Consider the following 13,738-nt stretch of genomic DNA (forward strand, 5'->3'; position numbering starts at 1 on the left):
ATTTGCTTTAGAGAAATGTATACAAAGAGTAAAATTTGTGTGTGGCATTTACTGATCTGGAAAACGCGTATGGTGGGGCTGATTTAGATGCCTTATAGAAGGTTATACGATAATATGTAGCAGGAGGACGTTTACTAGATGCAGCGGCTGTTATTAGGAGAGCAAGGCATATGTGATGGGAGGAAAATGGGTGATTCTAAATGTAGACGGATCTTTGCCAAGGGTTTCTGATGTTAACATGGGTGTTTAACCCGTTTATGGATGCTGTGGTGAGGGAGATTAGTACGAGGGTCATACTGTATCTATAGTATGTTGAGTATTGGGTTGGCTGGGAGATGAGCCAGCGGTTGTTTGCAGATGATATAGCTCAGGTGGCAGATTCCAGTAATAAATTACAAAAGCTAGCGTATGAATTAGTGTATGAATTGAGAGTTTATGTTAGTAAGATTGAGGTTATGTGGTTTAACAGAGGGGAAGATAGACTGGTCTGAGTGCATGTTTGAGTGATGAGAACATAGAAGTGGAGTGTTTTAGATACATGAGATGGATATGGGGGGATTCAAGTGATCCATTGGGTGAGTGAGGGGCCAAAGTTCCACGGTGCAATATGGACTATGTGTAAAGAAAATTCATTGTGTGTGAGGGTGAAGATTATTATGTTTGACGGTATTATAGTCCCGATAGTGTTGTGTGGGTGCGAGTCTTGAGCCCTAAATGCAAAAGAATGGAGAAATGTGAGTGTGTTGGAAATGAAGATCTGAGTAACAACGTGTGGCGTAAGAAGGGTTGTTCATGTGAGGAAAGACAATGTAAGAGAGAGGTGCGGTAGTCATCGTAAACGGTGTATGATTGACGAAGCTGAATGCGGTGTACTGAAACGGTTTAGGTATATGTAAAAAACTAATGAAAAGAAACTGATAAAGAGGACATACTTGTCAAAAGACGAGGGAACAGAATGACTGAAGAGCCTGAAAAGGAGATGGAAGGAGTGAAAAAGGGTTTAAGTTATCTGGGTCAGGACATGCAAGAGGGTGAGAGGTGTGCAAGGTACAATTTGAGCGATGTGGAGTTGAGGGAGCTACATGCTGTCATTGGGCTGAACTAGGATATATGATAAGATCAGGGGTATGCTATATGTGGTACTACTATAAAAGGAAGAATATCTCTGCCTAAAATGACTGTATACACTTGATCGCCTGAGACGTCATCCATTAACCATTACCTCAGCAGACACATATATCATTTCAACTTCGCTCCAGTTTCGTAAAACTTGACTCATCGGAAAAACATTAGGCCACTTTAGATGTAGTAATGATGTCTTCTTCTTACGTTATCATTTTAATGGTCTGGTTATAGTGCGCTCTCTTACTGTGTCTGATCTGGGAGAGCCACCCTTCTTTACTACAGCCATCATCCATTATACATTATACCGTAATACACATTCATGTCTGAGTTTCCTTACATGATTACTCCAGACCGACAAGTCTTATAACTTACTGATTCTTTCCTGTGGTATTCTACGTGTCAACATATGTTAGTAGTTACAGAGTAACAACAAAGTCATAAATGCTATTTGTGTCTACATTTCATGAATGTTTGCGGTAATATGATGCCTCAAGAAGTATGAGAATGTCACTAGAGCAAAAACTAACAGCCAGCGGGAGGTTGTGGGCATACAGAAATATCTCTGTAGATAGATATGTGAAGAGATAGATTCATGTGGCGTACTATGACTATCTTCTTTGTGCGTATTTCTAGATTCTCACATACCCACGATATGGGTTGTCTAAGCATATCCTTACTACTCCTGGGAAGAGTAACATAACACCATCACCAGGATGATCTAGATCATCAGTGTACAATATGTATTGTCACTTGAGACGCTGATCACTTCACAGGATCCCCTGCGTTAAGAATGGATCATTTCTATTATTATCGTCAGTAGTATTGTCATTATTATAATTATCATTCCTATTACACGTAAGTTAACACACACACACACACACACACACACACACACACACACACAAACACACACACACACACACACACACACACACACAAACATACACACACACACACACACACCTCCACACCCACACAAACCCACACCCACACACACACACACACACACACACACACACACACACACACACACACACACAAAAGTCACATACATAGGAAGGAATGGTTTGGTAAAAGATGATAAAAAGCAAAAAAATTTAAAATTGTCGTGACGAAGATATAGACGGCACTCCAGCCAGCTAGCATTTGCAAGGTGCAAGAGAGCAAAGAACGAGTATATCAGGATAAAAACAAGGAATTAAGAATCTTTGAAATGAATATTTTGGAAGGATCGATAAAATCTACAACTTTTCCAAAAACTCATTAGGTTGTCAGATAACAACTAATTACACTAAGAAATTCAGAAGGAAGAAGACGATGTAAGGATACTCGAGGAACTGAGTAACAAATTCAAAAGATTTTCCCCATTAGAAAACATTGTGGCAACAACACCAGTGGGCTGGAATTAGGAGATTTTAGAAAACATTGAGATATCTAGAAAAGATTAACAGAATTCTAGGTGTTGACCCGTATGAGATTCATGGAACTGATGAAGTCTTACCACAGTGCTGAAGATGTATGCATATATTCCAGATAAACCTCTGGAAAAGCTGCTCAAGATGTCGCTGTATAGAGACAAAATACCAAAAGAGTGGAAAAGGACATTATTCCTGTCTATAATTAACGAAACCCGAAAGAGGCAATGAACTACAAGCTGGTCTCAAATGGGAAGTTTGGTTTGTAAGGCTTAGAAAAGATAATGACAAAGCAAATGAATGACTTTCTAAAGAGGAAAAATTACTCATGTGATGAACAATGTACAAAAGGTAAGGCTGAGTGGATGTTTGTATCTTGACTGCCAGAACGCTTGACACTGTGTCACATGGGAGGCTGATTAGGAGACTGGATCACCAGGCAGAAGTATGGGGAAACACATTCAGTGGACAGAAAATTATCTTAGTGAAAGTGAACAAAGAACACATGACAGAGGAGCTCTCTCATAATGGGTTGAGGTCACCAGCCGAGTGCCGCAGGGTTTTGGTTTGGAACCATTACTCTTCTTGACCCATGGTAATGACTTGCCAGAGGATATAGACTCTTATTTGAATATGTTTGCACCAGATACAAAGGACATTCGCGAAATGAAAAGCACGGATGATTGCATCAACTTACAAAAAGAACTCGACAGACTCCAAAATTTGTCTGATATCTGAATGATGAAGTTTAAAAACTCGAGTAAATATAAACCAGTGAGAATGGATCGTAGTGAGGGAAGGCCTCGCTGTGGTTATCATCGAACAGAAAAAAAGCTACAGTAAGCTAGTTGACATTGTCCCTGGCCTGTCGCAAATGTCCTACCTAAGGGGAGTAGTTAAGGACACAAACTGTCTGCTGGTAAGTACTAGAATTCCACTGAAGTTCAGGGATAAGACAGTTTTGAAAACCTGTTCACATCAGACAGAAAACCGAAACAAAAATAACATTCTCAATTTCAGTCACAACACCTAGAGAAGAAGAGAGGCAATGGAGATGGTTCAGAGGATAGTAAGAAAAAATTACTAGAGTTAGAGAGATACGTTACAGGGAAAGGCTGGAGGCACTAGAATTGATTTTTCTCTTTAAAAGTTCATATCTCTTGGACATCTGTTATTCTACCCTTGAGCAATGGACTACAGTCCCTTTAAAGAACTAACTACCAGTGTCTAATGAGTCTGATGAATGTGTTTCCCTGAACAGTGTATGTACTTCATTAGTAGTTGTGAATGTCATTGAACACAAAGCCACTGAACTGCACCCCAGTGCCACGACTAGAGAAAAATGACAGCAGCCTTAGGCTCTCGGTTTGGTTGTGGGATGGGTCCATACAAGGGTAGATCGAGGGAGATCAACCGGTGGTTGAATTTGACGTCTGACTTGTTCCATATTTGACTAGAATTACTGAATTAGTGGATTATAAAACTTTGAAACAATATACATGCATACTGAAGAACACACCAGCAGTACAACTCTACTTTGAAACAATCAATCTAGATATGCCAAGTAGGTTTCCAAGCCTGGGTAGCGCATTAGGCAACGCATGAGTCTCATAATCTCAAGGTCGTGAGTTCGATCCTCACTTGGGGTAGTTTTCGGACTTTCATGTCTGGTGAACAAGATGCAAGTATTGTGGTAGATATATTATTGGAAGCATTGTGTCTTACCTCATAGTGTAGAATCATTATCAAGTTGTCTTGTTCTTATGTAACTGATCACTCCAACTGCAGAAAAGGAACCCAGATTTCCAGTGCCAGATTAACGCATGGGCCACCTCGGCCCGGGTCTTGGACTCCGGCCTTACAGGGGCCTCGCTGGTCATCCAGGTAAAAAAGATGCAGCTCGGAAAACTGGTGGAACAGAGGCTGGTATGCAGTATACAATATGGTGGCAAAATTTGACATAAGACATATTTCATAGAATCTGTGGAGACAGCAAATATCACCTGGTCCTGGGCCTCACTAAACATTAATCTAGCTCTGCAGGTCCCTGACTGGAAGCCAAATATCTTAACCGTGAAACTGTATTGATTCCTTCACTTACTCCTCGTTCACTTACTGACCCACTCACTCATTCAGTTTCTCTCTTTTGGTCCTCGTGACAGGGTTTCTCGGACTCACTCACCAAGAGTAATCAGGAGTCACTACAACACAAGCTTTTATTGTAAAAATTTATGTTTCGGTTAGTTGATGATAACGTACTTGATAACTATTGTATTCATTTACTTAGACATCTCTCTCTCTCTCTCTCTCTCTCTCTCTCTCTCTCTCTCTCTCTCTCTAAGAAGAAAATCCTTCCCATGCCGGGAATCGAACCCGGGCCTCCTGGGTGAAAGCCAGGTATCCTAGCCACTAGACCACACGGGACTGGAAGGGTCATGTGTGTGCCTATGTGAACATCGCTCACCCACTCACTATTTCATCCATTCTCTCTGTTCTCTGGAGCGTATGGTTATTCACCCAAGGTTCTGTAATGATAATCAGTTACCTACCGAATCTATTACTCATACACACACACACACACACACACACACACACACACACAACACACACACACACAAACATATCAACCATTTCATTTCAAACACAACCATCCTCTTCCGTACGTTTTCATCTATAGTCCACGCTTCGCATTTAGAGCAGTGTAATAGTTAGCATTACTAATCATGAGTCAGCAGGGGCCAGCCCGGGGTAGGACATGCATGGGTTTGAATCCTCGGTGTGGCAGTCAGTTGACCCAACTCAAGTGTCCATCCTTCCCTCGGGACTGGTCAATAATTGGGTACCTGGCTTATGGTGTGAATCTGCCTCTGTATGTGTGTGTGTGTGTGTATGTGTGTGTGTGTGTGTCTGTGTGTCTGTGAGTGTGTGTGTGTGTACATGCACAAACAGGAACAAAGACTCAGTACATATGTACTATTCACATGAAACAGATGGAAACAATCACCACTGGCCGTATGAGACACGAACCTAGACCATCGAAATGATACACCAGTGAGCTACTCCGCTCGTCCACCACGGGACAAAAGCATTCCATAGACCAGCCTATGGTCCAGTGGGATCGCCCGTTACCTCACCTCACGTTAACTCTCACTGGATCATAGGCTGGTCAGAGGTGGCAGCTCCCGTGGTGGCCGAGCGGTTTAGCTCACAACACTGTCATTTCGATGGCCAAGGTTCCAGTCCCGTGCGTTCAGTGGTGACGGTTTACATATACATATATTCATAAAAAAAGAGCTCAAAGCATACACCTGGTGCACATACTTGGTCGTACTAAACCACACTAGGTGTGAGGCGGCTGGTTTGTCTAAGGCCAGAACTTGGGCCCCGGAATATCGTTGGTCCAGCACTAAACACATTATGCAGGATGGTTGTGTGTTGATGTGTAGGCGTTTGTTTGTCTGTTTATCTTGCCTAGATATGCCTGCCTGACTGTTCACTTCGATTACCATTAATTACACGGGTCAAATGACATGACAATGCATCCATCAAGAGTATCAGTCTCCCAGGTTTCCTTTAATAATTCATCGTATTTCTGAAGCTTAAGGTTCAATATATGAGAAGCTAATGACCTTCATTATCTCTAGTAAAGATAACACTGTGCTACTACCAGTCATCTATGCCAACAGGTCTCATATCCTTCAGTTGTAAAGGACAGTCATCAATTATGTCTTGAGGACTCACAAAACCTTATGTGGCTGTACACAGTATAATTGGTTGCATCATTCTTGTATCATAAGGAATTATCATGAGTGATAGATCATAAGAGCAGGATGAAATGAATATAGATTCTTAATGGTGCGTAAGTGTGTATCACCAACATCAATACCATCGCAGTTGACATGGTCTTTATCATAAAGATACGATATATATGTTTTGCTTTGTCTCTGTCTCCCGCGTTTGCGAGGTAGCGCAAGGAAACAGACGAAAGAATGGCCCAACCCACCCACATACACATGTATATACATACACGTCCACACATGCAAATATACCTGCCTATACAGCTCAATGTATACATATTTATACACACAGACATATACATATATGCACATGTACATATTTCATACTGTCTGCCTTTATTCATTGCCATCGCCACCCTGCCGCACATGAAATAACAACCCCCTCCCCCCTCATGTGCGCGAGGTAGCGCTAGGAAGACAACATACCGCGTGGTAGCGGTAGGAAAAGACAACAAAGGCCACATTGGTTCACAATCAGTCTCTAGCTGTTATGTATAATGCACCGAAACCACAGTTCCATTTCCTTATCGAAGCCCCACAGAACTTTCCATGGTTTACCCCAGACGCTTTACATGCCCTGGTTCAATCCATTGACAGCACGTCGACCCCGGTATACCACATCGTTCCAATTCACTCTATTCCTTGCACGCCTTTCACCCTCCTGCATGTTCAGGCCCCTATCACTCACAATTTTTTTCACCCCATCTTTCCACCTCCAATTTGGATTCCCACTTCTCCTCGTTCCTTCCAACTCTAACACATATATCCTCTTGGTCAATCTTTCCTCCCTCATTCTCTTCACGTGACCAAACCATTTCAAAACACCCTCTTCTGCTCTCTCAACGACACTCTTTTTATTACTACACATCTCTCTTACCCTTATATTACTTACTCGATCAAACCACCTCACACCACATATCGTCCTCTAGCATCTTATTTCCAGCACCTCCACCCTCTTCCGCACAATTCTATCCATAGCCCACGCCTCGCAACCATGTAACATTGGAACCCATATTCCTTCAAACAAACGCATTTTTGCTTTCCGAGATAATGTTCTCGACTTCCACACATTCTTCAACGCTCCCACAACTTTTGCCCCCTCCCCCACCCTATGATTCACTTCCGCTTCTATGGTTCCATCCACTGCCAGATCCACTCCCAGATATCTAAAACACCTCACTTCCTCCAGTTTTTCTCCATTCAAACTTACCTACCAATTGACTTGTCCCTCAACCCTACTGTACCTAATAACTTTGCTCTTATTCATGTTTCTTCTCAGCTTTCTTCTTTCACACACTTTATCAAACTCACTCACCAGCTTCTGCAGTTTCTCACACGAATCAGCCACCAGCGCTGTATCATCAGCGAACAACTGACTCACTTCCCAAGCTCTCTCATCCACAACAGACTGCATACTTGCCCCTCTTTCCAGAACTCTTGCATTCACCTCCCTAACAACCCCATCCATAAACAAATTAAACAACCATGGAGACATCACACACCCCTGCCGCAAACCTACATTCACTGAGAACCAATCACTTTCCTCTCTTCCTACACGTACACATGCCTTACATCCTCGATAAAAACTTTTCACTGCTCCTAACAACTTGCCTCCCACACCACATATTCTTAATACCTTCCACAGAGCATCTCTATCAACTCTCTCATATGCCTTCTCTAGATCCATAAATGCTACATACAAATCCATTTGCTTTTCTAAGTATTTCTCACATACATTCACACACACACACACACACACACACACACACACACACACACACACACACACACACATACACACACAAACACACACACACACACACACACACACACACACACACACATATAAACACACACATATAAACACACACACACACACACACACACACACACACACACACAAACACACACACACACACACACACACACATACACACACAAACACACACACACACACACATATAAACACACACATATAAACACACACACACACACACACACACACACACACACACGCACACACACACACACACACACACACACACACACACACACACACACACACACACACACACACATACACACACACACACGTATATATATATATATATATATATAATACCTGGGGATAGGGGATTAAGAGTACTTCCCACGTATTCCCTGCGTGTCGTAGAAGGCGACTAAAAGGGGAGGGAGCGAGGGGCTGGAAATCCTCCCCTCTCGGTTTTTTTTTAATTTTCCAAAAGAAGGAACAGAGAATTGGGCCAGGTGAGGGTATTCCCTTAAAGGCCCAGTCCTCTGTTCTTAACGCTACCTCGCTAATGCGGGAAATGGCGAATAGTTTGAAAAAAAAAAAAAAAAAAAATATATATATATATATATATATATATATATATATATATATATATATTTATTTATTTCACTTTGCCGCTGTCTCCCGCGTTAGCGAGGTAGCGCAAGGAAACAGACGAAAGAATGGCCCAACCCACCCACATACACATGTATATACATACACGTCCATACACGCAAATATACATACCTATATATCTCAATGTACACATATATGTACACACAGAGACATATACATATATACACATGTACATAATTCATACTGTCTGCTTTTATTCATTCCCATCGCCACCTCGCCACACAAGGAATAACAACTCCCTCCCACCTCATGTGTGCGAGGTAGCACTAGGAAAAGACAACAAAGGCCTCATTCGTTCACACTCAGTCTCTATATGTCATGTGATAATGCACTGAAACCACAGCTCCCTTTCCACATCCAGGCCCCACAGAACTTTCCATGGTTTACCCCAGACGCTTCACATGCCCTAGTTCAATCCATTGACAGCATGTCGACCCCGGTATACCACATCGTTCCAATTCACTCTATTCCTTGTACGCCTTTCACCCTCCTGCATGTTCAGGCCCCGATCACTCAAAATCTTTTTCACTCCATCTTTCCACCTCCAATTTGGTCTCCCACTTCTCCTCGTTCCCTCCACCTCTGACACATATATCCTCTTGATCAATCTTTCCTCACTCATTCTCTTCATGTGGCCAAACCATTTCAAAACCATCTCTTCTGCTCTCTCAACCACACTCTTTTTTATTTTCACACATCTCTCTTACCCTTACATTACTTACTCGATCAAACCACCTCACACCACATATTGTCCTCAAACATCTCATTTCCAGCACATCCACCCTCCTGCGCACAACTCTATCCATAGCCCACGCCTCGCAGCCATACACCATTGTTGGAACCACTATTCCTTCAAACATGTCCATTTTTGCTTTGCGAGATAATGTTCTCGACTTCCAAACATTCTTCAAGGCTCACAGAACTTTCGCCCCCTCCCCCACCCTATGATTCACTTCCGCTTTCATGGTTCCATCCGCTGCCAGATCCACTCCCACATATCTAAAAGACTTTACTTCCTCCAGTTTTCCTCCATTCAAACTTACCTCCCAATTGACTTGACCCTCAACCCTACTGTACCTATTAACCTTGCTCTTAGTCACATTTACTCTTAACTTCCTTCTTTCACACACTTTACTAAACTCGGTCACCAGCTTCTGCAGTTTCTCACATGAATCAGCCACCAGCGCTGTATCATCAGCGAACAGCAACTGACTCACTTCCCCAGCTCTCTCATCCACAACAGACTGCATACTTGCCCCTCTTTCCAAAACTCTGGCATTTACCTCTCTAACAACCCCATCCATAAACAAATTAAACAACCATGGAGACATCACACACCCCTGCCGCAAACCTACATTCACTGAGAACCAATCACTTTCCTCTCTTCCTACACGTACACAAGCCTTACGTCCTCGATAAAAACTTTTCACTGATTCCAACAACTTGCCTCCCACACCATATATTCTTAATACCTTCCACAGAGCATCTCTATCAACTCTATCATATGCCTTCTCCAGATCCATCAATGCTACATACAAATCCATTTGCTTTTCTAAGTATTTCTCTCATACATTCTTCAAAGCAAACACCTGATTCACACATCCTCTACCACTTCTGAAACCACACTGCTCTTCCCCAATCTGATGCTCTGTACATGCCTTCACCCTCTCAATCAATACCCTCCCATATAATTTACCAGGAATACTCAACAAACTTATACCTCTGTAATTTGAGTATTCTCTCTTAACCCCTTTGCCTTTGTACAATGGCACTATGCAAGCATTCCGCCAATCCTCAAGCACCTCACCATGAATCATACATACATTGAATAACCTTAGCAACCAGTCAACAATACAGGCACCCCCTTTTTTTAATAAATTCCACTGCAATACCATCCAAACCTGCTGCCTTACCGACTTTCATCTTCCGCAAAGCTTTTACTACCTCTTCTCTGTTTACCAAATCATTTTCCCTAACCCTCTCACTTTGCACACCGCCTCGACCAAAACACCCTATATCTGCCACTGTATCGTCAAACACATTCAACAAACCTTCAAAATACTCACTCCATCTCCCTCTCACATCACCACTGCTTGTTATTAAGTCCCCATTAGCCCCCTTCACTGAAGCTCCCATTTGCTCCCTTGTCTTACACACTTTATTTACCTCCATCCAAAACATCTTTTTATTCTCCCTAAAATTTAATGATACTCTCTCAACCCAACTCTCATTTGCCCTTTTTTTCACCTCTTGAACCTTTCTCTTAACCTTTTGCCTCTTTCTTTATACATCTCCCACTCATTTGCATTTCTTCCCTGCAAAAATCGTCCAAATGCCTCTCTCTTCTCTTTCACTAATAATCTTACTTCTTCATCCCACCACTCACTAACCTTTCTAAGCAAACCATCTCCCACGCTTCTCATACAACAATCATCTTTTGCGCAAGCCATCACTGCTTCCCTAAATACATCCCGTTTCTCCCCCTATTCCCCTTACCTCCTTTGTTCTTACCTTTTTCCATTCTGTACGCAGTTCCTCCTGGTACTTCCTCATACAAGTCTCCTTACCAAGCTCACTTACTCTCACCACTCTCTTAACCCCAACATTCTCTCTTCTTTTCTGAAAACCCTACAAATCTTCACCTACGCCTCCACAAGATAATGATCAGACATCCCTCCAGTTGCACCTCTCAGCACATTAACATCCAAAAGTCTCTCTTTCGCGCGCCTATCAATTAACACGTAATCCAGTAACGCCCTCTGGCTATATCTCCTACTTACATACGTATACTTATGTATATCTCGCTTTTTAAACCAGGTATTCCCAATCACCAGTCCGTTTTCAGCACATAAATCTACAAGCTCTTCACCATTTCCATTTACAACACTGAACACCCCATGTATACCAGTTATTCCCTCAACTGCCACATTACTCACCTTTGCATTCAAATCACCCATCACTATAACCCGGTCTTGTGCATCAAAACCACTAACACACTCATTCAGCTGCTCCCAAAACACTTGCCTCTCATAATTTTTCTTCTCATTTCCAGGTGCATCTGCATCAATAATCACCCATCTCACTCCATCAACTTTCAGTTTTATCCATATCAATTTAGAATTTACTTTCTTACACTCTATCACATACTCCCACAACTCCTGTTTCAGGAGTAGTGCTACTCCTTCCCTTGCTCTTGTCCTCTCACTAACCCCTGACTTTACTCCCAAGACATTCCCAAACCACTCTTCCCCTTTACCCTTGAGCTTCTTTTCACTCAGAGGCAAAGCATCCAGGTTCCTTTCCTTAAACATACTACCTATCTCTCCTTTTTTCTCATCTTGGTTACATTCACACACATTTAGACACCCCAATCTGAGCCTTCGAGGAGGATGAGCGCTTCCCGCGTGACTCCTTCTTCTGTTTCCCCTTTTAGAAAGTTAAATACAAGGAGGGGAGGGTTTTTGGTCCACCGCTCCTGTCCCCTTTAGTCGCCTTCTACGACACGTGAGGAATGCGCGGGAAGTATTCTTTCTCCCCTATCCCCAGGGATATATATATATATATATATATATATATATATATATATATATATATATATATATATATATATATATATATATATATATATATATAGATATATCTATCTATCTATCTATCTATCTATCTATCTATCTATATATATATATATATATATATATATATATATATATATATATATATATATATATATAGATAGATAGATAGATAGATATAGATATAGATATAGATACATAGATATATGAGAGAGAGAGAGAGAGAGAGAGAGAGAGAGAGAGAGAGAGAGAGAGAGAGAGAGAGAGAGAGAGAGAGAGAGAGAGAGAGAGAGAGAGAGAGAGAGAGAAGGGGTGGGGAGAGATACTAATATATGAAGATTCTAATTGAATTACTATTCAAACTTACCTCATATTTGAAACAGTTTGAAGGAATTTCACGGTGAATTTTCTTCTTTGTCTATTTTCGTAATTCTTAGTAATTTTAGTAATGCAACAATACTAAAGCTTCTGTACACTGACTCCACACAGAAATATATTATCAAGACTAAGAAATCTTACCACAAGGATCGAAGAGGGAGTTCCATATGTATGGAAGGCTAATTTGTACTATAATATCTTTATGTCAGGGGGTGTGGTTTCACCTTAACCATTACGAATAATTAAAGTTACGTGATATCACAACCATCTTATACGCTCATATGTATCCTAGCACCACTTAAGCTCACTTTGGGGGCGGGGGGGGGTAAGAAACCATGATATTGTACTGACAAACGAGACGGGAGAAAAGCAATTTTCTACAGAGCTGTGTGTGTGGGAGGAGAATGACAACTTCTGGAGAAGACGGGAGAGGCGAGTGTGGGAGTGAGGGAAGCTCAGGAGTGGCCAGGTAAGAGGAGCTCTACGGCCACACTGCTCCACTAGACGACATGGTTAGTAAGATGTCATAATGGAGGTTCATCTTCAGATTTTGTGTCTGGTGGTTCCAGCTTCTTATTATCGGTGAATGATTATTGTCGTATGTACGATTGTCTTATATCTCATGAGTAACTACCTCTCTCCCCTCAGGTCCTGGCGCGGCAGGTTTAAAGTTCTTCCTATCAGTGAATGATCAGCGTCGAGTAACTGTGTTACGTCTCTTGAGTAACAACACAAACATTTTGTCCTTTGATGACAGACAAATGAGTTTTATCTTTAACTCTGTCATCTCTTAAGTTCTCACTGAACTCTGTAATAAAACCTATATTTCTTAATCAAGTTCTAATGATCTTTATTTCGAAATCATTATGGTTTTCTCTGGTCTTGGCAGGCATATGCTGAAGGACCATTACAGACTGTATCGTGGCATTAGACCCTCGTATACCACTGAGAACATCATGTTCAGACCAAACAGTTTTCTTGGGTCCCGGGACAGTGAACCCTTGCTAACCCATAGATCCAGAT

At 41.8% G+C, this 13,738-nt stretch overlaps 1 non-coding gene across 1 annotated transcript; it reads right to left on the minus strand.

The window, feature by feature from the left end:
- Positions 1-4,892: 4,892 nt before the first annotated feature.
- Positions 4,893-4,964, minus strand: TRNAE-UUC (transfer RNA glutamic acid (anticodon UUC)). The gene has a single exon. It is a non-coding gene; the product is annotated as a tRNA-Glu (tRNA).
- Positions 4,965-13,738: the final 8,774 nt, after the last annotated feature.

Source organism: Panulirus ornatus, chromosome 9 (genome assembly GCF_036320965.1).
Source record: "Panulirus ornatus isolate Po-2019 chromosome 9, ASM3632096v1, whole genome shotgun sequence".
NCBI lineage: Eukaryota > Metazoa > Arthropoda > Malacostraca > Decapoda > Palinuridae > Panulirus > Panulirus ornatus.